Source organism: Cornus florida, unplaced genomic scaffold, assembly GCF_030987335.1.
Source record: "Cornus florida cultivar Cherokee Brave unplaced genomic scaffold, ASM3098733v1 CherokeeBrave_3.0.0_Hap2_Chr02, whole genome shotgun sequence".
Classification (NCBI taxonomy): domain Eukaryota; kingdom Viridiplantae; phylum Streptophyta; class Magnoliopsida; order Cornales; family Cornaceae; genus Cornus; species Cornus florida.
The window spans coordinates 66,501,753-66,521,237 of NW_026775572.1; the positions used below are offsets into that span (position 1 = coordinate 66,501,753).

Consider the following 19,485-nt stretch of genomic DNA (forward strand, 5'->3'; position numbering starts at 1 on the left):
AAGGAATACCCATTTCCCGATTTCGATGTTCCTGGCATATTGGAATGTTTACTCGAAAGTAAAATTATAGAACTCCCTGAAAGCAAACGCCCTCAAGAGATGGGACGTGTCAACGACCCAAAATACTGCAAATATCATCGTATTATCAGTCATCCAATTAAAAAGTGTTTTATCTTCGAGGAGGTGGTGATGAATCTGGCAAAACAAGGAAAAATCTTGTTAGACACAGGCGAAGTTGTAACTTCAAATCATACTACTGCTACTTTGACAACCTCTATCATGGGGAGTGCTCGTTCTCAACCTTCAATTTCTGAGGTATATTGCACAACCATCCAGTTTGGCTCATTGGAACCAATCCTCATCTATCTTGGCCAAGGGAGTGTACCAAACATTTCAACATTTAGAAGGGTCTTTCCTCAGGATGATGAAGAAGGATGGAATCTGGTGACAAGAAAGAAACCACGGAAGCAATGAGCTAACATTTTTCAGACTAGTTATTCTAACAGGGGGCAAAGGAAGAAGAAACCTCAATATCGCCATAAGCAGTCTGGCCATAACATAAAATGGGTCAAGAAGACACAGTCATCCAAACACGCCTCTATGAGCAAAGGGCTCCAAAAACCCATTACTTTATAAAAGTTCTTTCCAGAAGGATATCTAGATGATGAAGTTGTGACAGCTTACATGGTTTCAACTGAGAAAACGAGCCCTGATGATGAGAATAGCGAGGATCAAGATGAAGCCCAGACTATAGAGAACCATGCAAAGGATGCAGCCATCATTGAAAAGTATAATGATGATGAAGTAGTAGGAGGTACGCTTGATTCATGTTATGCACCAATTGTTTTCACTGACGAGGATCTTCAGTTGGGTTCGAAGCCGCATAATTGTCCTTTCTTCGTTTCTGATTACATAAAAGAACAAAAAGTTACTCAAATGCTTGTTGATGGTGGATCAACAATGAATCTCATGCCAAAATTTACGATGAAAAATCTCGACATCACAGTCGATAAGTTATCTCGTAGCTGTCTTATTATTCAAGGTTTTAACCAAGGAGGACAGAGAGCTATTGGCATAATTCGGGCAAAACTAACTATTAGCGAGCTCCAAGCTGAAACCTTATTCCATGTTATTGATACAAAGACGTCCTACAATTTGTTGTTAGGAAGGCCTTGGATACATAGTAATAGTGTCATTCCATCGACTCTTCATCAGTGCTTCAAATTCTACAAGAATGGCGTACAAACGGTTGTGGCGGACCATAAACCATTTACAGAAGTAGAATCTCATTTTGCCAATGCCAAGTTCTATATCAATCCTGATACACCTTCGAAAATGCCCATCCCAAGCCATCCGTCTACACAAGAGATTCAATCTACAAAAATAAAAAAAATAGTAAGTGATCTATTAGATGTTTCAATGACAGACATTGTAAATGTAGCTAAAACGCGAGGGGTCTCGATAAAAGCACATTGGACGAAACCTATTTTAAAGTATGTTCCAAAATCTCAACGACAAGAAGGGCAATCACCTGTCATCGAGATAATTGAAACCAAGGAATTTAAATTGAAGATGTCACAAACAAAGGAAAAAGAAGACATGCAAAAGCTTAAAGAAAAGTTAACTCTTCCTCTCACTATAATTCAAAAGTCTTCGTTGTCTAAGTCTCCGTCAGCCTTCTCAATCTCTGGTCGGACATGGATCACTTCCAAAACAAAGGACTGATGAAGTATTCGATCCTAAGGCATACCAACTCTTGGCTAAGTCGAGGTATGATTTTGCTAATCCTGTAAGCCTTGGAAAACTTAATTCTGAGGTCATCGGTGAGAAAAGTGCATGGCCTCAATGAGACACAGAAGAAGTTGAAAGATCAAAGGCATAAAATCATTCCACCCAAGTTTGGTATCGGTTTCGTAACTTCTGAGCCACTTCGAATTCAAATCACAAAAAAAGAGAAGAAGTCAAACACCTTATACATTGGGTTTAGAGAAGTTGAGGATGAACAAGATTATCAGACTATGCATCAAAGATTGGTCTTCGACCGTATAGGAGCTCCATGTGATCGAATATCTGTATTCAACAGGTTGTCGAGCCAAGAATCAAATGTCTCAAGTTCTCATGTTAGCAGTTTGCCTCATGCCTCTGTTTTTAATAGAATGAGCTTTCGTGACCAAGGAACAAAATATCCACAACTTCAATCTCGAAAGTCAATATTTTCTCCAATTGGTACTATTAATGATGTGCCACTAAGAAGCAGCAAGAATGAAAAGTCAAAAAAAGCTAACATCGACGTGGTGAATAGTAGTGAAGTTCAGAGCCTTGTGCCCTCGTGAATGAAACATAAGACAGAGATAGATGTCACCAAAGATATTACACTAAAAGCTCGAAGGCGAACCATTGTATTTATTGATCAATCAGAAGAAGTGGATAGAGCAGAAGACACTGGCGAATCATCTTGTGTTACTTCGTACCATATCACTGTTGAAGAAGAACCTGACTCTGAACAACCAGATGTCATCGAGAAAGCTGCACCAACACTAGAAGATGGGGGGTAGGCTACCGTTGATCAACTCAAAGAAATCAACTTAGGGACTGATGATCAACCCAGACCAGTTTTCGTTAGTGCATTTCTAAGCCCCTCAGAAGAAAATGATTACTTTTAATTATTGTCTGAGTACAAGGATGTCTTTGCTTGGACATACAAAGAGATGCCCAGTCTTGATCCTAAAATTGTAGTGCACAATCTCGCTGTCAAATATGGGACACGTCCGATTAAGCAGTCTCAACGTTTCTTCCGTCCAGAGCTAGTTTCGAGGATAAAGGAAGAACTCAACAAATTGATTGAAGTAGGGTTCATTCGTGAGGTCAAATATCTAACGTGGATTTCGAGCATTGTTCCAGTAAAGAAGAAAAATGGATAGATTCTAATTTGTGTGGACTTTCATGATTTTAATGAGGCATGCCCAAAAGATGATTTTCCTCTTCCCAGCCCCAAGCTCATTGTAGATGCAACCACTGGGCATGAAGCTCTCTCATTTATGGATTGTTACTCCGGGTACAATCAGATAAGAATGACTCCGAAAGATGAGGAGCTAACTGTTTTTCGCACTCCTAAAGGTATATATTGCTACAAAGTTATGCCTTTCGGACTCAAAAATGCGGGAGTAACACATCAGCGCGCCATGCAAAGGATCTTCGACGACATACTCCACAAGATTGTTGAATGTTATGTTGATGACTTGGTGGTAAAGACGAAGGAGCGAATAAATCATTTACAAGATCTACGTATAGTTTTTAATCGCCTCCAAAAATATCAGCTCAAGATGAATCCTCTTAAATGTGCATTTGGTGTGACTTCAGGGAACTTCCTAGGATACGTCGTACGTCATCGTGGTATTAAGATTGATTATAATAAAGTTAAGGCCATTCAAAATATACCGCCATCAAAGAATTTACGTGTGCTTCAAAGTTTATAAGGCCAACTTATGTTCATTCGTTGGTTCATCCCAAATTTAGCTGGTCATTGTTAGCCTTTTAACTGTATCCTGAAGAAAGATGTTCCATTTAATTGGGACCAATCATGCCAAAATGCTTTTGATAGCATCAAAAAGTACTTTCTTAATTCTCTAGTATTGGGAGCACCTATATCTAGAAAACCGCTCATACTTTACATTGCTGCGCAAGATGAATCGCTGGGTGCCTTACTTGCTCAGAATAATGAAGAACATAAAGAGAAGGCATTGTATTACTTAAGTAGCAGACTCACGCCGACGGAGCGAAATTAACCTCCAATTGAAAAAACATGCCTCGCACTTGTCTTCACCTTTAAGAAATTGAGGCATTATTTATTGGCTAATACGATACATCTTGTTGCAAGAGCTGATCCTCTCAAATATATCACATCTAAACCGGTCATTTCCGGATGCTTGGCGAGGTGGTCAATTTTGTTCAACGAATTTGAAATTGTTTATGTGCCACGAAAAGTAGTGAAAGTACAAGTCCTAGTAGATTTCTTAGCTGACCATTATATTCCAGCTGATTGGGAAATTTCTGAAGATTTTCCAGATGAAGAAGTCTTCCTTGTGAACATCCTCCCTCCATGGATGTTGTTTTTCGATAAGGCAGTACGATCAGACGAGGCCGTAGCAAGTATAGTTTTTGTCTCTCCAAAAAGACATGTTATGCCATATTCTTTTGCACTCACTGAAAACTGTTCAAATAATGTAGCTGAATATCAAGCCTTGATCATCAGCCTTCAAATGGCGAATGAGATGAAGATCACGGATCTCGAAATATATGGAGACTCAAAATTGGTGATCAACCAACTTCTTAAAGAATATGAGGTTAAGAAAGATGATTTAGTGCTGTACTATCATTATGCCCCTTATTTGTTGGAACGGTTTGATAGCGTTATACTAGAGCACATTCTGAGGAAGGAAAATTGGATAGCTAATGCTTTAGCAAATTTAGATACAACATTGGCAATAACTGATGAGGACCTGGTTGATGTTCCTGTATGTCAACGATGGGTCTTGCCACAAGTCTTGGAGGATAAATTTGAAGAAAGCAATTTAGTTTCTTATTGGACACAAGAGGAAGAAGACTGGAGACTCTCTATCATTGATTATCTGGAACATGGAAAGCTTCCCGAAGACCTATGTCACAAGACTGAAATACAAAGACGAGCACCTCGTTTCATCTTCATAAATGCTTAAATGTTGCACATTTAAGCACCTAAGTTAGGGTATTTCAGTCTTTACATCTATCTTAATTTCATGTTTTAGTCCTAATTTATGTTTATGTGTATTTCAGGGCAATAAAGTTAAAATGAGCTAAGAACAGTCCATTAAAGCCTTTTTGGAGTCAAGCAAAGATATTCAAAAAAAGTTCAGAAATTGACAAAAAGAGGTCGTAGCCCATTGCTCTTATAATGTGTTTCGAAAGCTGTCAATCTTGAGCCTTTGATGATGTTCCCAAAGATGAAAAAGCAAACCAATTAGCCCGGAGCTAAAATGGAGCTAAATAAGGCTTAAAGGAAATTTTCAACTCTGGGTGGATCGATCCCCCAAGGTGAGGGATCGATCCCCAGGACTTGGCAACATTACAGATTTTTTTTTATTATTTGGGCTTATTTTGTGAACTATTGGGCTTTAATAGGGTTGTTACTTAAGGCTCAGTGAGCCATTAGATTAGGGTTAGTATTTATTTTATTTAGGTGAATAATATTAGGAGAATTATTAAGTTTTTTTTATTATTATTCTGTATCGATATTTTTATTCTCTCTGGAAAACACGAAGAGGAAAAAGCTAGGGTTCTTGAGAAAAGCTCAGAGAAGAAGAAGAGGAGCCAGATGAATCAAAGGATGGGGCTTGTTGACATCTTGCATCCATCAACCATGAGTGGCTGATTCTTCAACTTAGGGTTGGATAAACCCTAAGCATGTAACCTAATTCTTAACTCTTGACTTTTGGGGATTAATTTGTGTAATTTATGTTATAGCCTTGATATATATATATATTAATTCTTTCATTTGATTGTCTATGTCAATTTCATATTGTCTTTTATGTTTTTGAATGATAATCAATTTCTACACTTGATTTCTTTGTGACTTGAATCTTGTGATGGCTATACATTGTATTAATTAGATGTAATTGTGTTTTGATTTGATGGAAATTGCTTTTATTATATGGGTTGTACTACAAAATTAGGTTAATGTCTTGTCTAAATAGTTTAATTTCAGGCTTAGTTAGTTTAATTTAAAGTTAATTAATTTAATTGCAATTTAATTCCTAGGTAAGTAGACAATCCATACTAGTGCTTGAAATCCATACTTATTGTCAAAATTGCATTACCCTCTAAATTAATGTGTGTTGAAATTGTAACTTAAATTGATGAATCATGCTTCGAATTGGTCAATTACACTACACTTAGTTTAATTGTCATTAGGTAGTTGATTCATGCTTGAAATTGATGGTTTATACTTTTTATTGCAATTATTAGCCATATTCTAGATTACACATTTTTATTCCCCAATTAGTTAAAAGTTAATGAGTTAGGGAATGTGCTTAGTGGTGAATCCTACACCCTAAGTCTCTTTCCAATCTTTTATACTCTACTCTTTATTTGCATTATTAAGTTTAAAATTAGTCTAATCACAAAACCAAACCTTTTTAGCAATCACATAAGCACTAAAGTAGAATTCAATTCTGGAAAACGTATAATTGTTTAGATCTCTTGGGACGATCCCTGCTCACTTCATACTCCATAGTATAAGTGTTTAGTGGTTTTATAAATTTTAAAATATGGTGCCCACTTGACATTATTTCTAAACCTAAAGTGTTGTGCATTATTTTGTGCACACGCTCAGTCGCACCATAGTTTTGGTGCCGTTGCTGGGGATCTATCGGTTTTTAAAAGAATTAAATTAGACATTAGTTCTTTGTTGATTGTTTACTTTTAAGTCATTTTAATTTTTTTATTTTTTTTTTTATTTTTGTTATTTTATTTGATTTGTGAATTAGGTACTTGAAGCAAAGTGGAGTAAATGCTGGACTTGGAAGCAATTAAAAAAAATTTGAAGTTGCTTATGGACCATCTGTAAGTTCTCTATAATTTTAGTACTTTAATTGTATACCAATTTGCATGCTTTGGATAGCCCAAGTGGAGGCTTAAATTGAGTTGTTTTATTTTTAAGTCCAAGCATACCTTCTTGTAGAAGGCATCGGCCTGTGTGGAGGCATTTATTTGTTTTAAGTGCATTGATATTATTGAGGAGTTTGGGAACATCGTATGTGGAGGTTAAAATTTTGAAATGTTGGTGTATTGACTTATTCTAGTGCATGCATGGTCGTAGATCACTTAATCGTCCTCTTGTTCCTGTAAATCAAAATCTCAAAGTTTTCCTTCGGCGTTTAAGAGGTAGTACTAGGAATAGTCATCCTAATCTTCTAAATTTTGATTTTCCATCACCTTTAATGGAAGACCCAATAGATCCAATTGAAGATCCCATTGTAGATCTTGGTCATGTGGATCACAACGGTGTGCACCACCCACCACAAGTTCATATTGTGGATCCTCAAAGTGTGTATGCACCCTTGGGAATGCCATAACCAGTTAATCATGCGCTGTAACAACCTAATCTAGGGATGCCAAGGCCAAATGTTGTTCCCCCAATTGGTGAGCAACAACAACAATATGTTCAAATGGCATACCCTCAACAAGGTCAAATGGCATACAATCAGCAAGGTCAAATGCCATATCCTCCTCTCAATCCTCCAATGGTCCTTAGGGATCGTTACACTCCAAATCAATATAATGCACCCACTTACATTCAATTGCCAAATTTCTGTGTTCATCATTATGAGATTAAGGCTTCCACCATTAACATGTGCCCCCTTTTCTATGGGTTGAGCAATGAAGAGCCTTATAAACATTTAGATGGGTTCTTGGAAGTTTGTTCCACCGTGAAAATCACGGATGTTCCAGAAGAAGTCCTTAAAATGAAGCTTTTCCCTTTTACTGTTCGGGATAAAGCTAAATATTGGTTTAACAACTTACGGCCAAATACAATCACCTCTTGGGCACAATTGCAACAAGAGTTCCTAAAGAAGTATTACCCTGCAAGTCGAACCGATGCCATGAGAACTTCCATTTGTGAATTTAAACAACAAGAAGGAGAACCCCTTCATGAAGCATGGGAACGTTTGAATGACTTACTACGGAAGTGTCCACATCATGACATCCCTAAGTGGCAATTAGTTCAATGTTTCTTTTCAAGTTTATCCGATGCCAATAAGGGCATTGTTGATACTTCTTGTGGTGGAAGCTACATAGAAAGAAATGAAGATGAAATTTGGCTTCTTTTCGAAAAAATGAGTGAAAACTCAATGCATAGATCTTCATCTTCTAGGGGTGGTCATCTAGCAAATGTAGGAGGAAAAAAAGCTCAAAATCAAATAGACTCTTCCATGGAAATTGCCGCCGAGGTCAAAAATCTTACTCAAAGATTTGATAAATTCCTTTTGAATCAAGGTCCGGTAATTCAATCTTATTCTCATCCTTCCAATGAAATGTGCATGACTTGTTCTAGTTACACTCACCATACTTCAAATTGCCCTTTTGGACAAATCATACCAAGTGAGTCTCAAGAACAAGCAATTGTAGCTTTCATTCATCAAGGGAACAACCCTTATTCCAATACTTACAATCCGGGGTGGAAAAATCATCCTAACTTTGCATGGAGAAATCAAGGAGACGGTGCAAACCCTCGTCAAAATCAAGGTTACCAAGCAAAGTATGTTCCCCCACATCTCCAAAATCAAAATCAGAATTCTCAAGGTTACCGTCCTTTATTCTATCCTCAGAATGTGAATCAATACTCTCAACCTCAAGCATCAAATTCTCAATCCTATTCTCAACCCAAGCATCAAATTCTCAATCTTACTCTAATCCAAATCAAACGCCTCCTAAAAGTTTCACTTTTAAGGACAAGGTCTTGCAAGCCTTAGGTGATCTTCGAAAAGATAATCAATTGTTTCATTCTCACTCTCAAACAATTGCAAAGCTTGAGCTCAAATCGGGCAGTTAGCTAATTCTTTAAATGTGAGAGAGAAAGGTAAGTTGCCTAGTCAAACTGAGACCAATCCTAAGGGGCAATTTATGGCGCAATCAAGTCCTTCATCAGAATTTTCTGGAAATGAGCAAGTTCAAGCAGTTATTACCTTGAGAAGTGGTAGGAAAGTGGATAATAAGGTAGAGGTACCTAAGGAGGATAATGAACTGAAGCAACCAACTGGTAGCATCCGTCCCATTCCAAATCCTATTCCTATTTCTTTGGATGCTAGTGGTTCCAAAATGGACATTTCATCATCTTCATCATCATCTCCCCAATTAGAGAAGCCTTATGAGCCAAAAGCTCCATTTCCTCAAGCTTTGAGAGAGACTTCATCATTTGGGAGACAAGAAGGGAAAATTCATGATATGATGGAAGTGTTTAAACAAGTAAAAATTAATCTTCCTCTTCTAGATGCAATTAGGCAAATTCCACCATATGCAAAGTTCTTGAAGGACTTGTGCACACAAAAGAGGAAGAGTAAGGGAAGGGACCTTAAGAAAGTGCTTTTAACGGAACAAGTGAGTTCCATCATTCTGTCTAACACTCCTCATAAGTTCAAGGATCCGGGTGCTCCGACCATTTCTTGTGTTATTGGAAACCAAGAGGTTCGTAGAGCTCTCCTTGATTTAGGTGCAAGTATCAATCTCATTCCATACTCCGTTTACTTGCAGTTAGGATTAGGGGACTTGAAGCCAACATCGGTAGTAATCCAACTAGCCGATAGATCAATTAAGAAACCAAGGGGAATTGTTGAGGACATTCTAATTAAGGTTGATAAATTTTATTTTCCGGTTGATTTTGTGGTGCTTGATACTGAGCCAGTCCCTAATCTTACCAATCACATTCTAGTCATCCTAGGAAAACCATTCCTTGCCACCGCCAATGCCACCATTAATTGCAGATCCGGCATTATGGATATCTCTTTTGGCAACATGATGTTAAGCTTAATGTATTTATTGCAAGTCAACATCCCACAGATGAAGATGAGTGTTTCCTAGTAGATGTCTTAGATGAAACCGTAGAAGAGACTCTTCCCTCTATTCTCTCTAAGAACCCTCTTGAGGCGTGCCTTTGTGAAATGTTTGAAAGTAGTGGTTTTGGCACAGAAGGATCCAAAAGTGAGGTGAATGCTTTGATGGACTCTGTGGCCACTTTGGATTACCCACCTTGGAAAAGCAAGAAAGAACCTCTTTCTTCACTTTCTAGTACTCCACCAGTTCCATCTCTCATCTCTCCTCTTATTCTTGAGCTTAAGCCCCTTCCATCAAATCTGAAATACGCCTTCTTAGGCCCAAAAGAGACTCTTCCGGTCATTATTGCTTCCAATCTTGAAAATGGCCAAGAGAATGATCTTTTAGAAATGCTTAAAGCTAACAAAGAAGCCATTCGATGGACTGTGGCTGACCTAAAAGGCATTGACCCTTCTATTTGCATGCATTGCATACACATAGAAGAGGATGAAAGGCCATTTAGGGATGCTCAAAGGAGATTGAACCCAAATATGAAGGAAGTTGTCATGAAGGAGGTTATGAAACTTCTAGATACAGGAATCATTTATCCTATCTCTGATTCCAAATGGGTTAGTCCAACTCAAGTGGTTCCTAAAAAGTCGGGAATCACAGTTGTTGAAAATGCTAAGGGTGATCTCATTTCGAAACGCACCGCCACTTCATGGCGTGTTTGCATAGATTACCGAAAGCTGAATTCTGCCACTAGGAAGGACCATTTTCCATTGCATTTCATTGACCAAATCTTGGAAAGATTGGCTGGGCGATAATACTATTGCTTCCTAGATGGTTACTCGGGGTACAATCAAGTGGCCTTAGATCCATTGGATCAAGAAAAGACCACATTCACATGTCCTTTCAGTGATGCCTTTCGGATTGTACAATGCTCCTGCCACTTTCCAAAGGTGTATGATGTCAATTTTTTCGGACATGGTGGAGAAGTATTTAAAAGTCTTCATGGATGACTTCTCGGTTTTTGGGTCCTTATTTGATTCGTGTCTCCAAAATCTCAAAAAAGTGCTTCAAATATGTCGTAAGACTAATCTTGTGTTAAGTTGGGAAAGGAGCCATTTCATGGTTCAAGAAGGAATCGTGCTTGGACATGTCATCTCTAAAAGAGGAATAGAAGTGGATAGAGCGAAAGTTGAGCTAATTTCTGAATTGTCTCCACCTATTACGGTGAGAGAAATCCGCTCCTTTCTAGGACATGCCAGTTTTTATCGCCGGTTCATCAAAGACTTTAGCAAAATTGCTAGACCTTTGTGTAACCTTCTTGCCAAGGAGACTCCATTTGTCTTTGATGAAGCATGCCTGACCGGTCCTTTACAAGGGTCGCGATACCAAGTCAAGCTTGAAGAGTTGTGAATTTAAGAGGTGGCTAAGTTTTACATTTATAGAAAACCACTACTACCTTTCTCTATATAAAATATAGATAGGGCGAGTAGGGATCGTCCCAAGGGATTTGATGATGGATCGAATTGTGAAACTATGGTAATTAGGGTTAGTAGGTCGAGTGATCACACAATTGATTGGTTGGTTGATTAAGCTAAATTGAATTCAACTAAATAAAATAATATGAAGTAAACAAGAGAGAGAGAGGTCTTGGGGTGTAGAGATCACCACCAAGCAATACTTTTCTATACTACTAACAAGTGATCAATTGAGGGTAATGGATGTGTTGTAATATGATAAGGGTGTGTGTGCATTAGGTTGAATCAATTGGCAAGGATGACAAATCAAGCAAGTATTGTCCAAACATCATGTGAAGAGCACAATATATCTAAACAATAGAGTATATATTGTCTAGACAACATGGGGATAGTACAATAGATCAAAACAAGTCATTAATCCTTCATTAAGCTCACAATCCACATACAACACAATATTAGAGGAATATGCCATTTGGACTCACAAGCATGGAACATCAAACATCAAGAGTAGATTGTCCTCCTATCTAACATTACACTACCACTACACTAAATCTACACTACTAGCATGAAAATAAAGCTATCTAGACTAGGGGAGAGGCACAAACCATCAAGAATAGACATAAACCATCAAATGAACCAAAATAACATTCATTAAGCATATCATCTTGATAATCTCTAGATCTATAGCATCAATACACATAGACATGCATCAAAAACACTAAATCTAGGGATAAGCACATGAATATCCTACTCTAGCATACATAGACATATAGATAGAATAGAATAGTCAATTGGAAGCATTAAACCATACAAACCATAAAATAATCAAGATTTATATATACATGAATATCAAGATGTATCATACAACACTAATCCCTCAATAATACACAAGATTAGAGTATAGAAAGCATGCTTGGGGCTAACTCTAGCCCCAAGAGGATGTCTAGCCACTCATGGTAGTGATGATCCAACCCTCAAGGGCTAACTCCATGGCTGCTCCTTGTTGGTGAAGATCTCCTCCAATGGTTGCTCTAGCTTCCTCCCTTCTTCCTCTCCAAGAATAGCCTCCAAGATGATTTTCAATGTGTGACAAGAGACTCCCTCAAAAAGTGTATCATATTCCTTATATAGGTAGGTCAAATACACCCCATGATGAGCTGTGGTCGTGCAAGGCATATTCTCCAATGATTGGATGAAGGACGGAATAAATGAGCTGGACTTTAACTTTTTCTCGCTGGAGGAAGTTCGATCGATCGAACCTTAACTTGGATCGATCGAAAATGAGTTCGATCAATCGAACTGCATCTTGGATCGATCGAAGTGGTCTGACTCCTCCGGATAATGACAAGGCTGGGATATTTTTAAGATATTTATGGGGAAAAAAACAAAAGTGGTTGGTAGGCGTACAGCTGTGGATAAGATCAATCATTTGAATAGGACAAAATAGGGTTCGATCGATCGAAGGTGATGTTCGATCGATCGAACTTGGAATTTCAGCAAAGGCCAAGGTTGGATCTATCGAGAAGTACTGTGATCGATCATAGATGTTCGATCAATCGAACTCTAAGTTGGATCGATCGAACTTTTTAGCTGCACAACTTGATTCCTTTTTGCTCCTTTCTTTTTCCACTTTGCTCCCTTCTTTGGTTTATCTCAGGATTGCTTTAATTAAGCTCTTATTTGGCTGAGTTAGCTAAATTTTGGGATTAGTGCCTGAAAATATAAATAACACGTAATAAGTCTAAAACGGCAAAGTAAGATAGATAAAAGTACTAGAATGCTTAAGCTTAACAGGTTTAAATGCGCACTTTTCAGTGCTCATCAATGCCTAAATGCTTTTCATCAACTTTGCACTCTTCTATCATATGCTTCCATCATGCAACCTCCAAATTGGTCCTTACCATTTGAGATTATGTGTGATGCTTCCGACTTTGCAATGGGTGCTGTTTTGGGGCAAAGGGTAGGTAAACTACCATATGCTATATATTATGCGAGTAAGACTTTCTCAGGTGCCCAATTAAACTATTCTACCACTGAGAAAGAATTATTTGCCGTAGTATATGCCCTTGATAAATTTCGGTCATATCTCTTAGGATCCAAGGTAATTGTGTTTTCCGATCATGCCGCTCTTAGGCATCTTTTAATGAAAAAGGAAACCAAACCTCGCTTGATAAGATGGATCTTACTTCTTTAAGAATTTGACTTTGAAATCAAGGATAAAAAGGGCTCTGACAATGTCGTTGCCGATCATCTGTCTAGATTAATGGTTGAATCTTCTCCAAATCTTAAAATTCATGAATCATTTCCGGATGAACAACTCTTTCAAATCTCAAATGGGACGTTGCCTTGGTTCGCCAACATTGTTAATTATCTTGTGACCGGCAAACTTCCCATTACTTGGTCAAAACAAGAAAATGACTGATTCTTTGTTACCATCCGGAAATACTATTGGGAAGATCCCATTCTATTCATTATTGCCCGGATCAAATCATAAGAAGATGTGTGCCAGAAAGTGAAGTTCCGAGCGTCCTTGTGTGTTATCACACACTTGCTTATGGTGGGCATTTCAGTGGAAAAAAGACCGCTTTGAAGGTTCTTCAAAATGGACTTTTCTGGCCCACTATCCACCGAGATGCCTATAACTTTTGCAAGGTGTGTGTTCGGTGCCAAAAGTTAGGATCAATGTCAAAGAGAGACATGATGCCCTTAACTTCAGTCTTCGTTGTTCAAATCTTCGATGTATGGGGCATAGACTTTATGGGACCATTCCCAATGTCTTATGGCTTTCAATACATCCTCGTTGCCATTGATTATGTTTCAAAATGGGTTGAGGCTTGTGCTACCAAAACGAATGACTACTCCGTGGTAATTGTATTCGTTAAATCAAATATCTTTGCTCGTTTTGGTATGCCAAGGGCTATGATAAGTGATGGAGGAAAATATTTCTGTAATCAATTCTTGAAGCAACTTTTCTTGAAATACTCCGTCACACATAAAGTGGCCACTCCCTACTATCCCCAAACAAGTGGGCAAGTCGAGGTGTCAAATAGGGAAATCAAGCATATTCTTGAGAAAACGGTCAATCCGACCCAAAAAGATTGGTCAAGAAAATTGAACGATACTTTGTGGGCTTACCGGACAGCTTACAAGACTCCAATAGGCATGTCTCCATATAGACTTGTGTATGGGAAGCTTTGTCATCTTCCGGTTGAGCTAGAACACAAAGCACTTTGGGCAACAGAAAGGCTCAACTTTGATCTTGATAAGGCTGGAAAGGACCGTTTACTCCAACTCAATGAGCTAGAGGAATTAAGAAATGATGCCTATGATAGTTCAAAATTTTACAAGGCAAGGACAAAAGCATTTCATGATAAACATATTGTGAAAAAGTCCTTTGAAGCCGGTCAAAAGGCTTGGTTATTCAACTCTAGGCTCAAATTTTTCCCTGGAAAGCTTCGAACCAAATGGGAAGGCCCTTATCAAATTATCTCCATCTCACCTCATGGGGCGGTTGAACTTAAAAATCTAAAAGATGAAAGGACCTTCAAAGTTAATGGTCAAAGGCTTAACCCCAAAATGGGTGGGAGATCGATCCCACTTTCTTGGCAGAGAGTAACAAAAAAATAGGCCAAGTGGATTGATCCCCCGTCCAAAGGGATCGATCCCATTTTACTTGTATTTTCCCCTTCTCATTAAACAGTAAAGGGGACATTTTTTGCCTAAAATTGTCGATCCCCTATCAAAGCAGATCAATCGCCCCTTAGCCCTTGAAACCACGAATACATTCCTCTTCTCTGTTCCTTGAAATTCTGCTTCTTCCCCCAAAAATCTCTAAACCCAATTTCATCGTCTAACCCTCACGGTTCGCTCTTCTCTTTCGCGGTGTGGCAGGCCTTCAATTCCGGCGGCTTTGTTTTCCTTTGTAAAATGTTGTTGGGTGCGATTACAAGGGTGGGGTTGCCGTTCCTGAAAAACAGTAGCGCCGACGTTTAAGTTTTCTCCGATCGCATCTGGTTCGTTTTCCGGTGAGCTTCCCAGCGATTCGCGGCAGTTGTAATACCCCTAATTTTAAAAAGGATATTCCTGGTATTTAATGGTATTTAATTTATTATTTAAGTGCATTTTATTTAATTATGTGTCATTTTTTTTTTATTAGGTGCTTAATTATTTCTTTTGTGGTGATTTAATTTATTTAAATGATATTTATTTTTAAATATTTGATTGGAATTACTTGTTAGTGTTTTAATTATTTAATTGACATTAATGGTTTAAGTGTAATTGGTTTAATTATTTTATGTGTGTCTTATTTTATGTGTGTTTTATTTGGTTTAATTGGGTTTACTAATTATTATTTTGTTCAATTAGATTATTTATTAAGTATTTAATGGTGAATAGGGTAATTAGGTAAATATATCTAACTAGGGTTTTAATTACAGTATAAATTAGGGTTTTATATTATAGCCGTCGTAGGTTTCTACGTTAATTGGATGGGCCGGTTAGGATTGTGAGTTGGACTTAAATGAACCTAGGGTTTAGGAAAACTCTATAAGTATAAGATAGACGTCTGTGTAGGGTTTTTTTAAACAAAGCACACGTTTTGTGGAAGTGGAGAAGGAAAAACGCAGTTTTTCACATTCTGCCAAGGTTTGATCAAAGCTCCGATCCCGCTTCGTCCGTGGTCCGATCGAGCTGAATTTTGGAGAAGAGGTTCATGACTCAACGACGCACAATCTGAACGGTAAAGATCAGAGTTTGACCTCGGGAACAGTGATTCGTACTCGTGAATAGTAACTGGGTCGCACAGGTTTTTTCTATTCTGCCCAGATTTCATCAAACATCCGATCCCGCTTCGTCCGTGGTCTGATCGAGCTGAATTTTGGAGGAGAGGTTCATGACTCAGTGACGCACAATCTGAACACTGCAGATCAGAGTTTGACCTCGGGAATAGTGATTCGTACTCATGAATAGTAATTGGGTCGCACAGGTTTTTTCTATTCTGCCCAGATTTCATCAAACATCCGATTCCGCTTCGTCCGTGGTCCGATCGAGCTGAATTTTAGAGGAGAGGTTCAAGACTCAGTGACACACAATCTGAACGGTGGAGATCAGAGTTTGACCTCAGGAACAGTGTTTCGTACCCATGAACAGTAACCGGGTTTTGGAACTCGCCGGGATTTTTTTAAGAAGACGACGTTGAAACTTTGAACAAAAGTTTCTGAGGCAAGATTCTATCCTTACTCTTTCCCTTAGGCTTCATACTCTTTGCACTCTTAAATGATTCTAGGATTAATGAAGATTAAACCCAACTAAAATGATATCTGTTTTGCTATGAAATTGGTAGTTACAGTAGTGTTGTATGCTTGTTCAACCTAGACTAAGCATGTTTGTGGATACATTGTGGTTCTGTGGTTCGCGCTTTTCCTTACCACTGCTAGTATAAATTATTGGAAGGATGGGTCTAGATGATAGCTATCTTAACTTCTGTAATAGCAACTGTTGGAACTTAAATACTAGGAGGATTTGAGTTTAACACTAGATCGGTTTTGTGGAACACTATAATTTGAGCATGTCTACATACATACTGTGAATATTGTTTTGATGCTCACATTATCACAGTTAGTATCAATTGTGGAGGTTAAGATTTTGTGATACATACCTTACATATCTGTATGTCATTTGTAAGGTGTTAAATGGAAGTTTTAATTAATTCTGTCTTTATATCAGACTAAAGGGAACAACTTAAATTGGGCATGTATATGTTGTTGTTGTGACCCTGTTTATCAATGCTTATTTTATCACTGCTAACATTGAATGTTGGATGTTGGAATTTAGTTGATATATACTTGATTTATTGGTATTATTGACTACTGGAGGATTGGAAAGTAGGCACCGGTATGGGACGGTGGCATACTAAGGATAGGTTTGGTTTTTAAAACAATACCATTACCCACCTACTTGGAATAAGGATGGGATTAACTAAAAGTTAAGTCCCGTGGATTTGTATTGTCATGGCAACTACTTGTTAAGCGGCAATACCAGGGATTTTGGATGGATTTTATATATGTACTGTTATGGTGCCTCGGTATGAGCTTGAGCCTCAGGACCGATGGCTAGGGAGCGTATATGCATCGGGATGTGTAGCTGGCTATGATGGTTGGAGGTGTACCCTGTTTAGGTATAGGTACATATGCCCACTTCGTGTGCGTTTTAGCATGTTACCTCTATTCAGGTTGAGACCGGCCTGTAGTCCAATGAGAGTCCTTTAGTGTGACTATATATATATTTACGGACTATTAGCTATTGTTGAATTGTTTAGGATGTACATGCGTATCGGGCCTCTGTTTGGATTGTAGTAGTATAGAACTTGCGCGTGGGCCTGACCCACTTCTATTTTTCAAGTACACGACAGTTCCAGGCTTAGACGTGTTCGTGCTGAGCAGAGGTCTCTATTCACTCTTCCGACGATGTAGGGCTCTCTCTATAGTTTTATTTCTGGACGTTTATTACAGTTGTTCTATCTTCCGTTTGGATGTTTAATAGGGGTCCACTAGAGATGGATTCCCAAGTTGTAAACTGATGGAGTTTTGGAGTTTGGGTTTGATGGATTTTAATAATTCTAATATTTTGCGGATTCTATTTTTAGTTCCTTCCAGCTTTATTTCATTTCTTAATTTATTTTGTGTTCCGTGTTCATTATAAAATATTAATTGTTTGATATTCCCTCGGGTTTGGGCCTGGGCCTGATCAACCCGTGTCTCGGATCCGAGGGGTATCTAAGTTGGTATCAGAGCACTCCAGGTTCAAGTGTCTCTAGGATCTTTCGTATTAAGTCTTCCGCGTAGCGTTTTCTCTTGAATAGAGCTTAAGTTAGGATTCATTGTATTCCTTATGGTTCGTATAGAAAGGGTACTGACGTCTGTCTTTTCGTGTTAACAGATGGTTAACGCTAGAAATGGACAGAACATGTAAGGAACTAGGAAGGAAAGGAGAACGGCACGTAGGCAACAATATCTCCTACGGCGTCAGCAAATGGAGGAAGAGCAGCAAAGGCTTGGGTTTCAAGATGACATGGATCAGTTTCAGGAGGAACAGGAGAATGTTCAATAGACTCTGGACTAGGTCAGAGATCCAGAGATTCCTCCTCACCTCAATGACCTCGTTGCTCGGGCTATAGAGGCTGGGGTAACAGCTGCACTTCGGAATCAGCCTCAGGTACAGCCGGCACCTGTACCAGCACCAGTGGTTTAGACGGATTCTTGGGGAAAGGCTAGGAGCTCTTTCACAAAGGGGAGTCCACTTGTGTTCTCAGGCTCAACTGATGCGAGAGCAGCTCACCAGTGGAAACAGGACATTGAGCGTCATCTTCGTTTGGTTCAGTGCACGGAGGTTCAGAAGCAGATGCTTGCTACTTTCAAGCTAGTTGGGGATGCACTCCAGTGGTGGGAGTCAGTTACCACCTCATAGGAGAGGATGACATTGTCTTATGATGAGTTCAGTGCTCGCTTTGATGAGAAATATTTTCCCTATGCAGTCAGGGCAGCTATGAAGACCGAGTTTCTAAGTCTGCAGCAGGGAAACATGGCAGTGGCGGAGTATGAGCAGCAGTTCACACGCTTGTCTCTCTTTGCACCGGAGGAGGTGGATACAGAGGAGAAGAAGCGCAACAGTTTTGTCAAGGGACTGATGTGGTCTATCAAGAGAGCTATTATAGGTAGTCCAGCCTATACTACCTATGCTCAGGTGGTAGACGCCGCTCTACAATAGTATCAGTTGACTGTGGACATCAGTCAGGCTCGTGGTGAGAAGCGGGGAGATAAAGACTCTACTAATCAGTCAGTTGAAAAGGGGAATGGCAATGGTCACCGGCAGAACGACAAAGGCGAGTTCCAAGGACAACAGCCTTGGAAGAAGCACAAAGGTGGTTCAGATGCTCACCGGAATGGGGCACCTATTCAGAGGCAACAGAATGGGGGACCACAGGCAGGACAGGGTCAACCACAGGCTAACCGACAGAGGAGGCCATTCGGTACTTTCCAGGGTAGTTGTTACACTTGTGGAGAGTATGGTCATACCACCAGGCAGTGTCCTAAAGCAGGACAAGGACATGGACAGAGACAGTATGTGCAGCAGGGACAGAGGGTGCCAGTGCCTCTACCAGCTCCACAGGTTCCACGGATTCAGGGACAGACACATCTGGCTTTACCGGCACTGCCGCAGACTCAGGGACAGGCACCACAGCAGTTGCACTATGGCAGGGTGTATAACCCCATGCCAAAGGATGTTCAGGCACCTCAGACTATTGAGGGTAAGTTTCTTATTCATGGTTTGCATAGACGTGTTTTATTTGATACGGGTGCTACACACTCATTTGTAGCTAGGACTTTTGTTTCTTTATCTGGGATGAGGATGAGGGTATGCACTAGACCTCAGGGTA

The 19,485-nt window shown here is 39.2% G+C and overlaps 1 non-coding gene across 1 annotated transcript; it reads right to left on the bottom strand.

Annotated features, from left to right (window-relative positions):
• Positions 1 to 7,634: 7,634 nt before the first annotated feature.
• LOC132297749 (small nucleolar RNA R71) lies at positions 7,635 to 7,741 on the bottom strand. The gene has a single exon (XR_009479394.1). It is a non-coding gene; the product is annotated as a small nucleolar RNA R71 (small nucleolar RNA).
• Positions 7,742 to 19,485: the final 11,744 nt, after the last annotated feature.